Source organism: Protopterus annectens, chromosome 10.part0 (assembly GCF_019279795.1).
Source record: "Protopterus annectens isolate FY-2018-M chromosome 10.part0, PAN1.0, whole genome shotgun sequence".
NCBI classification, from domain to species: Eukaryota; Metazoa; Chordata; order Ceratodontiformes; family Protopteridae; genus Protopterus; species Protopterus annectens.
In genome coordinates this window covers 1,328,741,538-1,328,762,049 of record NC_056744.1, presented here as the reverse complement: position 1 = coordinate 1,328,762,049, position 20,512 = coordinate 1,328,741,538, and positions in this window count along the sequence as shown.

The window sequence follows — 20,512 nt, the reverse complement described above, 5'->3', positions numbered from 1 at the left end:
AGGTGTGGGTTGGAGTGGAAGGGGGTTGTGTTGTTTAGCTAGTGATAGTATGGTTTGTGTGAAGTGTGTGTTGAATGAGTGCGTATGGGAATGCACAAGTGTGTGTGAGTTGCTCTCACACTTTATACTATTGTGTTTTGTATGCTGCTGATGTCATCAGGTGTGTATGAGCAATTCTAGCTGCAGGGTATCTTAATTATGGGTTTTACAGTGAGTACTGCAAGTATGGGGCCTTTAGTGTGGAGTTATGCTTGCCTGCCTTGATTAATCTGTTGCCCTTTAATTCACTTTTATACCAGGAACCCCTCCCATTATCGGCATGCCTCCACCTGCAGTTATTCTTGTTTTGTACTTTCCCTACCCAGTCATGTGTTTCAAAATGTATCTTGTAGCTGATATAATGCAAATCTGCTTTGTTCTGCTGTGACACTTTACTGTTTTCTTTGCAGTACAGCCCCTCCCCTTTCCTGTTCTGCAGGTAGCTGCTTGCAGCCTTGTTAGCTGTTGTCAATGGCCCACTGTAGGTTCCTAGGTGTTAATTAGTCATTTGTACTCCAATTTCCCTGCTGCAGCATTTCCTTATTCTTTTCCTATATCTTCATGTTTCAGCTCTGGTGCATGCCGCACAAACCCATTTACCAAGTTTAAGCACATTTTAATCTCCGTTCACATGCATACTTGGTTACCTTGTGTGCTCTCAGCTAAGCAAAGCTATAGCCAGTTCAACACACTCCTTTCCTGCATCTTTGTTTAGCTATTGGACACTGGATTAGCAATGCTCCAATCTGCTTACAGCAAAGGTGACACACCTATCTCTTGATGTCATTTCTATCTCAGGGGCACACCTCGGTGTTGTAACGCTACGCTGTGAGGTGCATCCTTACACCAGTGGGGAAGCTGTGATTCACTATTACTCCTCTCATTTGCATGGCATTACCTACTAATTCCTAGCTAATGTGCAAAACACTGTCTCATGATATGTGTTACATTGCAGTTTTATTCTATATTTTTCTATTTTTCTTGCGATCCGGTTTGCGCTTTGCTGCCCTGTGCTTAAACTTCACGATAGTGCGAAAAATGAAATTAAATGTTCTTTTTATATTTTGTACTTTTTTTTTATGCCTACTGCTATATATTTATCCATTGGCATATATTAATACATGTGTTTGGCTGGCTGTCATGGCTCCCATTTTATGTTTGCAAAAATGTAAACCGTTTTTTATGGTTTACATTTCTGCATGCTTACACTACACCTGCACCAATTCCTGGATCGCTAAATACCTTCATTTGCATGCTACACTGCTGCAACTGGGGTAATTAGCAAACAGGGGCTGGGAGCTGTGCGGGCGCAGCATATGCAGGTCATGCACATGGAAATAGCTCGTACCTGGATCGCTCGCCGGCGCAAGCTTTATGAATCCCAGGGTGTATGTCCTAACATATATTGACTAAAATATCAGAAGTCTGGGACTCAATTGCTTCTCATTAGTTAGTGACCTCAATCCCCACATCATCCCACTGATGTGTCAGGAATATGTAACAGTTATAGGACCAGACCAATGATATTGGCCAGACAACTGGACATCCTCTGAATGTGTGGACATAACACAACATTAGGGAAACTATACTCAGCTTACAAGCAACATCCAAACTACAATCAGACTGTCATAACACTACCCAAATCCAGGTCTGGGGCTGTAAAAATGCATTTGCAAACATAACAGGCACTAATGGGAAGTAACACTAGTGGAAAATAGACACCGATGTGAAAGTGCATACCCACAACCAATTGCAACACAGTCACAGTGACATACCCGTAAGCAAACTGAACACTATAGTATAATGACTGTGTGAGCTACAATATCCCATTTGCCACTCACACATTACCCCTACATATACTGCCTCAAGTCCCAGTGTAGTGTGAATCTTGAGGTGTTACTGGGCATGCCACGGACTGCCTGTGCAAACATATATAGGTGACAGAGAACCAGAAACTGGAGCAGCATGCATAGTCAGATAGAAAGGGCCCATGACATCACATGTACCCCCCTCCCTACACAGCCCAAATAACATGTACACACTACACTGCTACACAATCCTGACAGTCTGTTAACAATGGCCAGACATACACAGACTTCTCAAATGTACAGTTTGCCACAGAATGTATAGGCACAGTACTCAGATCTATGGCTGCTTCCATGTTAAATGTTTGAGGGTCTACGATAACACTGGGATGGTAGCAGGCATGAAGGCAGAAATAATGATACTACATACCGCTAAACCTCTTAGTGCATGACATCTGGACAAAGCCTAACATAATTGGGGGACAGAGGCCCAAACACAGGGGTATATTGGACTTATTGCTATTATAAATTTAGACAGTTGCAAGTGTTGCTGGGTTTGTTGTCACATATCTTTTCTGAGGAATATGAAGTCAAGTAACACCAATGATGTTAGCATGTACTGACTACATTCCCCAGAGTATCCTATTGATTAGTCAAGGACAACGACTGTCTGGAGAACAGACCAAACATATGGGCCATGCATCTGGACAGTGTCTAGGCCCCTGGACAATGTAGAGGTATGACAGCAGTCATGTAATAGAATGGAAATCCCCTGACAGCTGCCAAACATGTCACCCAGTACCTTATGAAACACAGTAAGACCAACATGACCCTCTCCCACATCAGCTCTTGGCAATTACCCATGTATATTCAAATATAGCATGCACTACAGGGATGGAACTGTAGTGAAAAGCAGATAGTGGTGAAAAAATGTCCATCCAAAACATTTGAACCACAGTCACAGCATCATACCAGTACCCAAAATGAACTACAGAGTAAAACGACTTTCTGAGCAAACATATCCTGATTGCCAGTCACACACTACACTGACATATACTGTTCAAAATCAAATTGTACTAGGAATTCTGAGGTGTTACAGGACATTTCACAGTCTTTCCCTACAAGCATACAGACCTGATGGACCACCAGCAGCCATAGCAGCATGCAGAGTCAGATAGGTAAAGGATGTATGGCACTCACATCTGCTACTCTCCCTACCCAGCCCAACAAACATCTACACACAATACTGCTACACAATCTTGGCAGTCTGTTCACAATGGCCAGGCCTACATAACTGTCATATGTACAGATTTCCATAGAATTTCCTGGGTTTGGAACCATAATCCTGGCCACTGCCGCATACCATGGCCAGGAGTCTGCTGGAGTCTGCTACATCACTGGGATGATAACTGGAGTGCAGTCGGTAATTAATGATATACCATCCCTCTGCACCTCATAGTACAGGACATCTGGACACTGCATGATGTACCTGAGGGACAGGGGGCCAGAAAGAGGGACAAATCACACATAATAGTGTTACAAACTGAAACAGTAGCTGGTGTTACATGTGTTGTTGTAACATAACATCCCTGAAATATATGATGTCTGTAACATCGGCATTTAGTGACTACAATCCTCACATTATCCTACCGACCCCACAAAAACAGTTGTTGCTTGAGGAACTGACCAAACATAACAGGCAAACCTCAGGCCATTCTATGGACAACATGCCAGTTGAGAGGTATGTGAGAGGCATATCTCTGTCAGATGTCAAGTCACTCAGTAAATGCACGTTCAGATGAACCCTGTCAATCTAGGAACCCTCCATGTGTATAACAGCAATAATGACATACAGTCTGTCCCCCAATTCTGGAGCTTTGTCCCCCATGTTGTTGGGCTGTCTCCACATGTACTGTGCTGTGAGGTATTCCCACCTACTGTCTGTGAAGCTGTAGCCCCCATACCTCCATAATGTCCCCTGTACAGGCAAGGAAAAGGGGCAAGGCCCACATGAAGGATATCCCATATGTTGGAACTAGCAGCAGTGTCCAGGCCCACACCACAATACTATGTGGGCACCTACATAGCTGTATGGCCTCAGGAATACCTGACAGGACATTAACCCCCTCAAAGTAAGCTGAGCACCTGTGGTGGACAGCAGCAATACACAACTACTATCATAGGTGGAAATAATCGCCGGACGAGCCAAGAAGGAACATGTGCCTCATTGGCAGCCATGTCACCTTGTTCTGCACAAGCAAATAAGGTCACATGTGATGTACACTAAGTCTGTCTTTGAGTGCAAACTGGATACATCCACCAAGGCCAATCACAAGGGCATCCAGGCATGTGTCTGCAATTCCAGAGGCAACACACGTATCTGCTCTGTAGTGGAGGTCAATAACACCACATATACATATGCCATAGATATAGGTAACCGGCTGGAGACAGATGAAGTGTAAACCTCACCATCTGTCCCCCATAGGTACACATGTGCATGTACAGCACCTGACCCCCCTCATGATCAGGCAGAAGGTCTTTAAGGGCCTCTCAAAGGCAACACACAGAGGTCTCCATAGGCCTGATACCATTCCTGGCTGCATCTAACATGAACACAGGCATGGGCTCTCAGACCCATTCTGCAGTGTAGTCAACCACAGCCTGAGCACCGGCATCATCCCATCTGCATAGAGGACAGATAGAAAGTTGATAGAAAACAGGATATGCATTATCATGAATGTTCTGAAGGATACATATCTGAAACTGAAATGTATGCCATTATGTCATGACAGCAGTCCTCAATGACATGGCCAAAAACCTCAGTACTCTCCAGTTAATAAAATAATATAATATTAATATGCAATAAGAGATAAATACAAATATAGAGCTCAAATTCCCAAACAACATGATGTACTGGTCAGAGTCACAGCTTTCCATGCAGGTATACACGGTTTGAGTACTACAACTGGCAATCCGATTTTACATGGGAAAGCAGTGTTAAAAGTACTATTTTCATATTAAAATATGTGGTAAGTTATTCTTGTCACCCAGGGTAGCGGAGCTGGCGTAAAATGGACGTGTGAGTGCATATAACATGTGAAACCACCCATGTATACATGCGTCCCATACAGTATAGTTACACTTGCTGCTACTATACTACTATATATAATAAGATATAATAATATTATAAGTATCGAATATTATAAGGATATAATATTAAAATATATTATTATAATAATAATATAAAATAATGTATATAGAAATATATATAAAAGATATGAAATTTGAGCAATAGTTAGCAATGCTCAGGTATGCTTAGCAGGTGTAAGCATTGCTCAAACATGAATACTAAGCAACAGGTAGCTCAGCTAAGTGTATTTGTGCACTGGGAAATGTCACTAAGTGAAGCCAACACAGATTAAGCATCTGTATGTTTAACCATGTGTTGACATTGCTTAGCGTTGCACAAACCCATGCAAACCTACATACACCTGCTTAAAACTGCTTTAATCTCTCTGTTTCCATCAGCTACTGTTCTGCCTAGCAACAACATAATCAGCCCTATCAAGTCTCAAATTCAGGGCCCTGTACACCATAGTCAGCACAATGTACCACTACACCATTTGAGTTATAAGGATTGCTGATGCTTTTTCAAACATATCATGCAGAAAAATCATTCAACAGTAGGTAAAAAGTTCTGTAGAATCAGTCAGGTTTTGTATTTATACATATACACATGTATATATGTATGAAGATGCATTTATATATATATATATATATATGTTGTTGTGTCTTTCGACTTTTCCCGGTTAGGGGTCGCCACAGCGGAACTCCGGTCTGCTAATGATTGGTAGTTGATTTTTACGTGCCAAGTTACCAGCCCTGATGCACAACCTTCAACGAAGGTACGCCCATTCATGCATGTCTCCATGCAGAAGGTGCTCTAGCTGAGAATCAAACTGGACAGCATCTTACTGTGAGGTGACAACGCTACCGCAGCACCACCACCACCGTGGGTTTATATATTAATATATATATATATATATATATATATATATATATATATATGTATGGAAAAATATATACATAATATAAATAGAGATATACACATAATATATATATATATATATATATATATATATATATATAAAAAACTAAACATATATAAAAAGCAAATGTGTGTATATATATATATATACACACACACACACACACACACACACACACACACACACACACACACACACACACATGCACACATTTGCTTTTTATATATGTTTAGTTTTATATATTTATATATTTATATATATATATATATATATATATATATATATTTTTTTTTTTTTTTTAATGTGTATATCTCTATTTATATTATGTATATATTTTCCATATATCTATATAGATATATATATATATATATATATATATATATATATATATATATATATATATATATATATAAAGCACCACCACCATCGCGGGTTCATATAGTGATATATATATATATATATATATATATATATATATAGAGAGAGAGAGAGAGAGAGATACAGAAAGATATATGCATAATATAAATAGAGATATACATAAAATATATATATATATATATATATATATATATATATATATATATATATATATATATATAAAACTAAACATATAGAAAAAGCAAATGTGTGTGTGTGTGTGTGTGTGTGTATACATATATAAATATATATATATATATATATATATATATATATATATATATATATATATATATATATATATATATATAGTGAGAGAGAGACAGAGAGAGAGAGATACTCATAACATGCAGTGGAGTCATACCTCGCAATCATACCTCTCAATAACTTAGTGCAAGAAATCTGGCCAAAGGCTGTCCAAATTTGTGTCAATGGGCCCAAACTAGGGACCTATTTTAAATATTGTTCTTATAAATGTCAAATGTTGCAAGAGTGATAAAGTTTGTTTCAGCATACATGTTCTGAAGGATGTGAGTTCTGAAACTGAAATGTATGTAATTTACTGTCAGAAATCTGCAGATCATAAAGAAAAAATAAAAGACCAGAAATATGAGCAATAGACCTGGAAATACTGCAACAATCTCGACAGTCGAGAGGTAGGCTTAGAACCCCTTAGTGCAACGAGTCTGGACCAAGCCTGACAAAATTGGTGGGAGAAAGCCATGAAAATAGGGACATATCTGAAAGTAGATAAGCTGACACAGTTGCTGCAGTAACACCCTCATGTCTATCCTAACATATATTGACTGAAATACTACAAGTCCAACACTCAATTACTTCTCACTAGTTAGTGACCGAAATCCTCACATCATCTCACTGATGTTTCAGAAATACACAACACTTATGCGGGCCAGGCAACAGTACATCCTACAAATATCTGGACATAACATCACATTAGGGAAACTACACTCAGCTGCTAAGCATGTCACCAAGCACTGTCCAAACTACAGTCAGACTGACACAACACTAACCTTAATCCGCTGGGGGGAATCACACATGTATTGGTATATATATCAGGAACTACAGGTATGTAACAGCACAGAAAAACAGGCATCAGTATGAAAGTGCATACCCACAACCAATTCCACCACAGTCACAGTGACATACTGGTAAGCCAAAGGAACAGTACAGTCTAAGGACTTTGTGAACAAAAACATCTCAACATGTTTGCCACTCACACACTCTTCTTACATATACTGGCCCAATTCACAGTGTATTATAATGCCTGACCATGTTATGGGACATGTCTCAGTCTGCCCCTACAAACATATACAGCAGATAGACCACAAGAAACAGGAGCAGCATGCACAGGCTGATAGAAAAGGAGCCATAACACATACATCTGCCCCCCCCTACACAGTCCAAATAACATTGACACATTCAAATGACACAAATTCACCTCCAATTTCTGTGCAAATGCACTGCTGTTGCTGTATAAGAAATTGACAGCTATGGACCTTCCCTACACCCATCCTGCACATCCTTAGCTATTTTTCATATTGTTTTTCCGTCTGTATGCCCCTTTTTCACCACTTTCCTATCATCCCTTTTTCTTTTCTTTTAAAGAAATTAGCATGGGTCTAAGCGGGAGTAAGCTGGAGTAAGCAAGTTTGAGTGATGGTAAGTTAAACCAACACAAATTAAGCATCTGTATGGTTAACAGTGCGTTGTCATTGTTTAGTGTCATGCAAACCCGCTTAAAGCTCCTTAATACTGCTTTAATCAGTCTGTCTCCATCAGCCACTGTTCTGCCTAGCAACAAAATAATCAACCTTGTTAAGTCTCGAACGCACGGCCCTATATACCATTATCAGAACAATGTACCACTACATCATTTGAGGTGCAGAGATTTCTAATGCTTTTTCAAACATATCATGGGTAGAGTCATTCAACATTAGGGAAAAGATTTTGTAGAATCAGTCAGGTTTTGTATATATACATATACACATGTATATATGTATGGAGATGCATATAAATATATATATATATATATATATATATAGGGAAAATATATATATATATATATATATATATATATATATATATATATATATATATATATATATATATACATATACACACACACATATATACATATACAAATATATATATATATATAAATATATATATACATATATATATATATACATATATATATATATATATATATATATACAAATATATATAGAGAGAGAGAGAATATAGACATATAAAATACACACACACACACACACACACACACACACACACACACACACACACACACACACATATATATATATATATATTTTCACTCATAACATGTAGTGGAGTCATACTTCAGAACCATAGCTCTCAACCTCTTAGTGCAAGAAATCTGGCCAAAGGTTGTCAAAATGGGGGGGGGGCAATGGACCAAAACTAGAGACCTATTTTAATTATTGCTGTTATAAATATAGAAAGTTGCTAGAGTAACAAGGTTTGTTTTGGCATACATGTTCTGAAGGATGTCAGGTCTGAAATTGAAATGTATGTCATCATTTACTGACAAAAATGTTCAGATCATCACAGTGATTTACCAGAGAAATAAAAATAAAGAATCTGTGGAACAGACCAGAAATGCAAGCAATAAACCTGGACATTCTGAAACAATCTGGCCAGTTGAGAGGTATGTTCAGAACCCCTTAGTGAAATGAATGTGGACAAAGCCTGACAAAGTGGAGAGAGAAAGCCATGAAAATAGGGACATGTCTGAAATACTGGAGTAGATAAGCTGACACAGTTGCTCCAGTTACACTCTCCTGTCTGTTCTAAAATATATTAAATGAAATAGCACAAGTCCAACACTGAATTATTTTTCACTAGTTAGTGACTTAAATCCTCACATCACCCCACTGATGTTGTTAAAAATACACAACACTTGTGGGGGCCAGACAACAAATATCTGGACATAACATCACATTAGGGAAACTACACTGAGCTGCTAGGCATGTAACCAAGCACCATCCAAAACTAGACTCAGAGTGACACAACACTAACCCAAATCTGCTATGGGGAATTACACATGTATTTGCAAATATATCAGGCACTACAGTGAAAAAACAGCACTGAAAAACAGACACCAGTGTGAAAATGCATACCCACAACCAAGTTCACCAGAGTAACAGTGACATACCTGTAAGACAAATGAACAGTAGGGTATAAGGACTGTGTAAACAAAAACATCATGTTTGCCATGCACACACTACCCCTACATATACTGGACCAATTCACTGTATAGTATGAATCCTGACCATGGTAGGGACATGTCTCAGTCTGTCCTACAAACATATACAGCTGACAGACCACCAGAAACTGGAGCAGCATGCAGAGTCAGATAGAAAAGGAGCCATAACACTTAAATCCACCCCCTCCCTACAAAGGCCAAATAACATTGACACACTAGACTGATACACAGTCTTGACAGTCTGTCAACAATTGTGAGAAATACACAGACCTCTCAACTGTACAGAGCCCCACAGAATGTCCAGGCTTTCCCATCATGTATAAGGCCTCTTCCACATTACATGTCTGGCAGTCTGATACATCACTGGGATGATATCAGGAAAGTAGGCACCAAATAATCATATACCATACCTATCAACCTCTTACTGCATGACATCTGGACGAAGCTTGACATAATTGTAGGACGGAGGCCCATAAACAGAGACATATTTGAAATATTGCTGTTATAAACTGAGAAAGTTCTTGGTGTAACAGGGTTAGTTGTAACATATCTCTTCTGAGGGATATGAGGTCAGAAACACAAATGAATGTTAGCAGTTACTGACTGCAATCTCCAGAGTATGCTACTGATTTTCAAAAGACAAACAATGTCTGAGGAACATACCAAACAGAGGAGTCCAAACTCTGGCCATTCTGCGGCTTGCCTTACAGTTGAGAGTTATGCCAAACACATAACACTGTCAGAGTCAAAATCATGCAGAAACTCCATGTCCACACAAACCCTGTTAGACTATCATTAATCCAAACCTATAACAGCAATACTTACATTCTGTCACTATGTATGTAACATTTGCCCCCATTTTTTTGGCCTGTCTCCACAGTTTTGGTTGTAAGAGGTATTTCAAAATACCTTCTGTGATGCTGTTGTTCACACACCTCCATGAAGTCCTCCTCACTGGCAAGGAAAAGTGAAGTACTCAATATTGTGTATTTACTGCGTCTTGTGTGTAATGCTTTATGTATTTGACTATATACTGTTTATTATCATGTATTAGATAGCGGAGCTTTTCTCCTCGGGCCTCCACTGAAAATGGACATGTATCCAGTTGGACTAGCCCGGTTAACAAATGTAAAATAAATACAAATAGTTATAAGAGTGTGTTGCCATGTCATTGGCTATATGAATAACAACACAGTTGTCCTCATGCAGTTAGCAAGTGGGGGACACCAATTGGTGCACAGGCCATCGGCTGCTCATGAGCATTACCTACAAAAGGCAAGCTGCTCACAGTGACAAGAAACAACACAAACAAGCAGGATATAACCACCTACACTTGGAAAGAAACAGGTATGTCAAGTAAGCATGTAATGGACTGCAGTAGGGGGTATGTAAGAATAGGAAATAGGAAGTTTAACATATATATCTCAACAAGACTTGCTTTACTGATATATTGCTGATCAGAACCTATGGCCTTAGCATCTGGGTCCATCTACAGTGACATAGACCATAGGTCAGTCCCCTGAGTCACCCCAGGAAAGGATGGTTCACATATGACTACTACTGGAGTGTGTGTCGAACAATAAAGACTGTGAAAATGCTAAGACAGTTACCAGGATGTCATACATATCCATATCTTACTTGTGAATACAACTATGATATACTTGTTTGTCTCAGAAATGTGAGAGACCTATACATAGTATTTGCATAAAGTGCTGTTGCAGATGTATGTGTTGAACTGCATGTGATATACTGAGCTCATACCATGTAACTGTCCAGTGTAATGCACACTGACCATATGTGTGCCTCATATTTGTAGTGATTTACTCATAGAGTTGTGTTATGTCTGGCAAATCCTTGACAAATCTGTGAAAACTGACATTACAACATCTCCTTTTTCCTCTGGCTGTCCCCATTAGGGGTTGCCACAGTGGATCATCTGTTGCCATTTATGCATGTCCTCTGCATCTTGCTCTGTCATACCAACCACCTGCATGTCCTCTCTCACCACATCTAGAAACCTTATCTGAGGCCTTCCTCTTTTCCTGTTACCTGGCAGCTACATCCTTACCATCCATTTCCCAATATACTCAGCATCCATCCTCAACACATGTCCAAACTGATGTAATCTTGCCCCTCTGGCTTTGTCTCAAAACCGTCCAACATGGGCTGACCCTCTCATATACACATTGTTATTCCTGTGCACCCTCATCACACCCATTGCAAATCCTAACATCTGTAACTCTACCACATCTAGCTCTGACTCCTGCCTTTTTGTCACTGCCACTGTCTCCAACCTTATAACGCAGCTGGTCTCACTACCCTCTTGTAGACCTTCCTTTTCACTTTCACTAGTACTCGTCTGTCACAAAAAACTCTTTACACACTTCTCCACCCTTTTCATCCTGCCTGTACTCTCTTCTTCACCTGTCGTCATTACTCTGAAATGTTGATCCCAATCATTTCAACACATCCACCTTTGCCAACTCTACTCCCTGCATCCTCAACATTCTGCTATCTTTCCTCTCATTCACACACAGATATTCTGTCATAGACTTGCTGACCTTCATTCCTCTCCTCTCTAGATCATATTACCATCTCTCTAGGTTCTCCTAAATCTGTTTCTACTCTCAATACAGATCACAATGTCATTTGTAAACATCATAGCCAACAGGGTCTCTTGCATTGTCTTGTCTGTTAAACTGTCCATCACCATTGCAAATAAGAAAGGGCTCACAGCTGATCCGTGATGTAATCCCACCTCCACCTTAAATGCATCCATCACTCCCACCATAGACCTCACTGCTGTCACACCACCCTTGTACATATCCTGTATCTCTCTTACTTATATCTCTGTCACTCATGACTTCATCATACAATACCACAACTACTCTCTAGGCACTCTGTCATATACTATCTCTAAGTCCAGAAAGACACAAAGCAACTCCTGAGCTCCTCTGTATTTCTCCATCAACACTCTCAGAGCAAACATCACATCTCTAGTGCTCTTTCCTGACATGACACCATACTGCTGACCACTACTCATCACCTCCCTGCTTAACCTAGCTGCCACTACTCTTTCCCATAAATTCATGCTGTGACTGATCAGTGCTATCCCTCTGTAGTTACTACAGCTCTGCACATCAACCTTATTCTTAAAACAGAACCCAAACACTTTTTCTCCACTCCTCATGAAACCTCTCCCTTTCCAAGATATTATTAAACAATCTGTTTAAAAACACCACTGCCATTTCCCCTAAACATCTCCATGCTTCCACATGTATGTCATGTGGACCAACAGGCATTCCAGTATTAATCTTCTTCATAGCTATCCTTACTTCCACCTTGGTAAGCCATTGCACTTTCTGATTCACCATACCCACATCATCCAACTTTCTCTCTTATTCTCTTCATTCATCAGCCTCTCAAAGTACTCTGTCCATCTTCTCAACACACTCTCCTCACTTGTGAATATGTGTTCCTCATTATCCTTTATCACCCTTATCTGCTGCACATCTTTCCTAGCTCATTCCCTCTGTCTAGCCAATTGGTACAAGTCCTATCATCCCTCCTTAGTGTCCGACCTATCATACAGCTCTTCATATGCCTCATCCTTAGCCTTTGCCACCTCTCTCTTTGCCTTGCACCTCATCTCCTTATACTCCCATCTACTTTCCTCATCTCTCTGACAATCCGACTCCTCCTTCTTCCCCAACCTCTTTCTCTGTATACTGTCCTGTACTTCCTCAGTCCACCACCAGGTCTCCTTGTACTTCTTTCTCCATCCACATGTCACACCTTTCTAGCTGTCTCCCTTACTAGCTCTGCTGTACTTACCCAGATATTTGAATTGTCACTGCCACCCATTGCCTGTCTTAACTCTTCCCTGAACTCCACCTCACAATCACCCTTTTCCAATTCCCACCATTTGATCCTTGGTGCTGCCCTCACACTCCTCCGCTTCTTGATCACCAATGTCATCTAACAGACCAACATTCTATGCTGACTAAATACACTTTCTCCTGTCACCACTTTACAGTCTCCAATCTCCTTCAAACTGGCCCTCCTACATTGGATATATTCCACCTGTGTGCATCTTCCTCCACTTTTGTATGTTACCTTATGCCCCTCCCTCTTGTTATAGTACATATTCACCACAGCCATGTCCATCCTTTTTGCAAAATCTACTACCATCTCACCATCTGCATTCCTTTGCTTGACACCATACATACCCATCACTTCCTCATCCCCTCTCTTCCCTTCACCGACATAACCGTTGAAATCTGTTGCAATCACTGCTCTGTCACCCTTGGGTGCAGTCATCACCATGTCATCCAACTGACTACATTTCTCTTTCTCATCCATCACACAACCAACTTGCATAGCATATACACTAACAAGAGTCATCATTACACTATCAGTTTCCAGCTTCATAAACATCACTCTATCAGACATGCATTTCATCCTCCAAAAACACTTTTGGCATACTGCTCCTCCAAGATAATCCCTACCCCCCTTTCTCCTCCCACCCACACCATGATAGCACACTTGCCTCTGATACACCTAGATGTACTCCACTTCCATCTGGTCTCTTGCACACACAATATATCAACCTTCCTCTGGCCATCATATCAGCTAGCTCTGTCCCTATACCAGTCATACTGCCAGCATTAAAAGTTCTTACCCTCACTACCACACTCCTAGCCTTTCTCCTCTCTTCCTGCTATATAAGTGCTGGACATCCTCCAAGGTATGCCTGTCAATGCAAAGGCTACTGTGCTATTGAATGACTCAAGTGTGTTACAGCAATATTAAGACAGTGTCACTAATTTTGTCCCATTGCCCCCATGTATGTTTGGCATCCTACAGATGTCCTGCTCTAATGTGTTGAGAGGGATGACTGGGCAGCAAGAGTGTGAATAAAGTGTGCCATACTGACATAGAACAGAAATGTACATCCGGTGTTACCTTTGCATATGTCAGTATGAGTAGGTGTATATGGCTGCCATATAACAACAGACATGGGATGCAAAATGTCAGTTTAATAAACTGTACATGTTGTACATGAGTGTAATCTTAGTTACTGTGCATCCAACAGAGTGACATTTCTACAGCTACTGGTTGTTGCATTGTCCTGACACAGCCATGGGTAATACAATAAGCATGATTATCAGTTTGAAATTGGAGAGGGGTCCAACTGTGTTATGACTTTGTGTCCATGCCTGCTACAAACAGCTATATGAAGACCTACATAGCTGTATGCACTAAGCAATACCTTACTTGTAAAACCTGTCAACACTAAAGTAGAGTAATCCCCTTTACTGGACAGCAGCAATACACAAACCATAGACTTGGTCCCTATATTGCCTGTAAAGGGTAAAGTAGGAGCAGGCACCAACTTGGCATCAAGGCAGCTGTTGTCTGAACAAGCATATAAGGTGACAGGCGAATTACTGTAAGACTAACTATAAGCACAAAATGGACACATCCACCAAGGCCAATCACACGACCATCTTCCCATATGTCTGCAATCTCAGAGGCAACAAACCAACCCAACCTGTAATAGTGGTCAATCAGATTGCATGCACACACAGCATAGCTATAGCCAACCTGCTGCAGATAGGGTTAGGGCAAACTTCACCCCCCCCAGGCTCAGCATTACTACAGGTGGATATGCACAGCACCTGCACCCTTCCCCTCATCAACAGTGAGTGGGTACATATTACCTACTGAAAGGCAACAAACTAAGTATCCATGGGACCTGATAGCATCCTGGTCTGAATCCTACATGACCTCAGGCATGTGCTCTCAGCTGCATTACGCACAGTAGTCACACCAAGCCTCGGCACCATCCACATCCCATCCACATGGAAGATGGCCAATGTCATCCCTCTACATAGACCTGAATGAGGAATAGAGGATTATGCAATTAACTGTCCCTCATTGGGGGGATTATGACACATCAGGACCATGAGTGCAATGCAAGCTGATACTGTACTGATAGATTACATGGATATGGTGTGGTTGTGAGTGGTGGCTACTGGTATTCAATGTACATGTGCAGGTTCTGTACATACTGTTGCCAAATGTGTGAGGTCCTGTGATGTCTTTCCCTGTTTATGTCTTCCAGGTGCAATATCACATCAGCAGAGGCCAACTTTTTCAACGGCTCAGACAACTATAATCATAGAAGCCATACTACATAATCATGCAATAATGTTTGGTCAGAGTCAGCAACATCTGCAGGAGAGGGCCACCCAGTGGGATGACCTTGTCCACAGGGTAAATGATGTTGGCCTGCACGCATGTACATATGAGCAGGTCCAGAATCCTGCAACCAACCTCATACGTCATGCCCGACAAAGGGCTGCTGCCATGGCCAGAGACTGCACAGCCACAGGTGGGGGCCCAGCATGCAGCCCCCACTGACACCCACCAAGGAGCTCCTTGCCAACCTTGGGGCACCCATCACAGCACATCAGGATACAGACCCTTACATGCTGGAGGTGGGTGGCACCCAGACAATGGACGAGGAATGTGCAGGTAATTCCCCAGTGGAGATTACTAGACTATTGTAGCAGACATACTTATATCTGTAGAGTATCTACATGCATGTGTCAGGCCAGATTGCAGTTGTGGATGGCATTTTCTAATGCACAGAAGTGCACATCTATGGTGAAGGGCAGAAAATTGCGTAGTATTGTGGGTTGTACTGTAAATGTGCAGACATGCTGCATCCATCCATCCTGTACCAATGCCACATGTGAGTCTGCTGACAATACCTTTCTTCCACAACTACCTAGGTCCCTCGGGTCTGTATGTGGAACAGTAGCCTGAAGCTGGTGAGTATGGAATTGTTCTGTTGTGGTTTGCCAATACCCCAGGCAATATGAAGGGCATGCAATTTACCATGCACACAACTGTCACTCATAGCTGTATTGCTTTATGTGCATGTTCACTTGTGATGAGGTTAACTGCATTGCATCACAGTGGTCACCACAGGAGCCTATCTGAAGAGAATGTAACATTCCTGTAGCATACCTCACAACCTGTCAGTGCAAGACTTCTGGACAGAGAATGGGGGGACAAACAGCATAAGGTAGGGATATGTGTGAAATATTACTCTTATACAGTGGATATAAACAGTGTACATACCCCTGATAAGATGCCAGGTATTTGTGATATATACAAATTGAGACCGCAATATGTCATTCCACACCTTTTCCAACCTTTAATGTGACCCATAACATGAACAATTCACTTGTAAAACCAACCAACCTGTTGGGCACCAAATAAGGAGTATACAAACCTTAAAATAAACTGGATGCATACGTGTGCACATCCTTCAAATAATATTGTATTGCAGCAGCATGTGATTTGCTGACAGCATTCAGTCTGCTTGGGTGCACACCTGCCATCAAGTAAAGGCACTCTAAGTAACACCAAATAACAGTCTGCTGTCCAAGTAGGATATTCATGACATTTGCTCAGTTGTCTGCAACAGCAACACCCAATGGCTTGCAGACAGCTTGCAAAGCAGCAAAGGGATCTCATATTTGAAAGGTATCAGTCAAGAGTAGGGTACAACAACATTGCCACAGCATTGCATACATCATGGAACACAATGGAAACAGTCATCAAAACATGGATTGAATATGGGAAAAGAGTGCTGTTAAAAAGAACCTGACATCCCCTCAAAAACTGTTGAAAAGACATGTCCAAACCTGGTCATGGAGACTGCCAGGAGACTTACAGCAACACTGAAAGAGTTGCAAGAATCTCTTGCAAGTACTGGTGTTGTGTACTGCATGTCAGAACAATCTCCCATATTCTGCATAAGTCTGGCCTATGGGGTAGGGTCAAAAGATGGAAGCATTTCCCCACACCAAAAAACATCCAGGGGTCGATACAAATTGCAATACAGCACATCAAGACTCCCAAAGGCATATGTGAACATTTGTTATGGTAAAGACCAAAGAAACCAAATAAACTAGTATAAAAACAAAAATGAAGAATAAACCACACTGAGAAACTGAATAAGGTTAGCGCTTTCGTTTACTATTTCAGCAAACTTCTTCAGACAATTAACAAATGAATAAAGTATTCATTAAATACATAATCAATACGATGACATCATGGAACAAATACAAAAGACAAGCCCACATTTAAAAGGGCTCACACTAAATATTATAAACTTTAAAAATAGTCATAATAACACTATTAAGGTATTAAACATAATTAAGTACATCTAAATATTATGCATATTTAAAAATAAAAATATAAATATATAAATATACATAATACACAATTCATCTCAACAAGGCTCTCAATTTTAAAATAATCTTGAATGAAATAGCTTCATTTAAACCTGGCTTTGAAGCTGCATTCAACTTAATTTGCCATATTAATTCCTTCTCATCTAATTTTAGGTCACTTGAACCACCCCTTTCATTTTCAATGATTTTATCCAACACTACAAAATTAAATTCATGTGAGGGGTTAGAGTTAATATGTCTCGCAAGGGCATTATTCAAATTTGATTTATTTATTGCATAAATATGCTCATAAATTCTATTTTTTAAATGCCTTTCAGTGCGACCTACATAAAATGCTGGGCAGCAGGTACATATTCCTAAATAAACAACACCCATAGTGTTGCAGTTAAACTATCCTCAGCCAAAAAGTACCAGTTTTTATTCACAATAGATCTTACCAAGTAAGCATCCATAGAAAAAGTGGTGATAAAACTAATTTTGAAATTATCATTATTACAAGAGTTACGAATTTGTTCACTACAACTAGGCTCACAGATGTCGACACTGGAAGTATAGCAATCATTCTCACCCATTAAACTTACATTAATATTTTCTTTAAAGGTTAATAAAGGTTGAAAAATACCTAATGAACGTTTGTTCTGAACTTCCTTAATTAAAGCATCAATTAAATTTTATTTTTTATTTTTTATTTAACATTTGTTGACCGGGAAAGTCTGACTAGGTTCCACAGATCCTGTTTTCAGCGGAGGCCCGGGGAGAAATGCTCCAGACGCATGTCTTTAGAATTAAATTAATAAGAATTAAAGACTCAGGATAACCTCTCTTAAGAAACATTTCCTTTAAACAAACACATTCCTTCACAAAATCATCCTCTAAAGTAATCATTCTTGCTGCCCGAACTAGTTGACCTTTAACCACACTTCTCTTTTGAGAGAAGGGGTGGCAGCTAGAAAAATGTAAAAAGGAATTAGAGTATGTGGCCTTTCTAAATATCTTAGAAGTATATTGTTTATCACAATAGGACTTAGTTAATTCAATGTCCAAATATGAAATACTATGGGGCTGAAACTCCCATGTAAACTGTAAAAAATGGATGAGAATGATTGCTATACTTCCAATGTCGACATCTGTGAGCCTAGTTGTAGTGAACAAATTCGTAACCCTTGTAATAATGATAATTTCAAAATTAGTTTTATCACCACTTTTTCTATGGATGCTTACTTGGTAAGATCTATAAAGAACAATGTAAGTGACTTTCCTCATTTTGTATTTAGGAGAGGTAGAAATTTGAAAATGCTATTGGAGATATGACCCCCATTGTGGTATGTTTAAATGTGGGACATGTAGGTGGTGCAAATATATAAAAGTAACTAAGCAGGTTATTGTAGGAAATATGTCTTTTTCCATTAAGGGTAAATTTAACTGCAACACTATGGGTGTTGTTTATTTAGGAATATGTACCTGCTGTCCAGCATTTTATGTAGGTCGCACTGAAAGGCATTTAAAAAATAGAATTTATGAGCATATTTATGCAATAAATAAATCAAATTTGAATAATGCCCTTGTGAGACATATTAACTCTAACCCCTCACATGAATTTAATTTTGTAGTGTTGGATAAAATCATTGAAAATGAAAGGGATGGTTCAAGTGACCTAAAATTAGATGAGAAGGAATTAATATGGCAAATTAAGTTGAATGCAGCTTCAAAGCCAGGTTTAAATGAAGCTATTTAATTCAAGAGTATTTTAAAACTGAGAGCCTTGTTGAGATGAATTGTGTATTATGTATATTTATTTATATATTTTTATTTTTAAATATGCATAATATTTAGATGTACTTAATTATGTTTAATACCTTAATAGTGTTATTATGACTATTTTTAAAGTTTATAATATTTAGTGTGAGCCCTTTTAAATGTGGGCTTGTCTTTTGTATTTGTTCCATGATGTCATCGTATTGATTATGTATTAATGAATACTTTATTCATTTGTTAATTGTCTGAAGAAGTTTGCTGAAATAGTAAATGAAAGCGCTAACCTTATTCAGTTTCTCAGTGTGGTTTAGTCTTCATTTTTGTTTTTAACATTTGTTATGGTGTAATAAGACTATGGATCGACTTCACAGCCACAATACCAAAAGGTATGTGTGGTGCACAAGCAACACATCTCTTCACCTGAAGACCACCACCCCCATGGTGAATAACGCTGGTGGCATTGGCCTGTTGTGGGGATGCTGTTCTAAAGCCAGAACTGGGCCTGTAGTTATGGTGGTGGGAATTCTGAACAGTTCAAAATAACACTCATGTCTGGCCCAAATCCATCAGGTGTCTGCAAGAATGCTGAGGATGGGAGGGGTGTCAGCCTTCAACATGATAAAGATATGAAGCATACATCCAAAGCTACCTAAGAATGGCTCCACCCGAACACACTCATGGTGTTGGATTTGCTCAGCCCGAGCCTAGACCTAAACCCGAAAGCAAAACCCCAGTGTGACCTGACGAGGGCTGTGCACATGAACTGCCCTTGCAATCTGACAGAGTTGGGGGACCCTTGCAAAGAAGAGTGGCCAAATAATGTCAAGTCAAGATATGCCATGCTAATAGACACCTTCCCAAGAAGAGTGAATGCTGTAAGTCACTTACAAGGTGCTTCAACAAAGTATC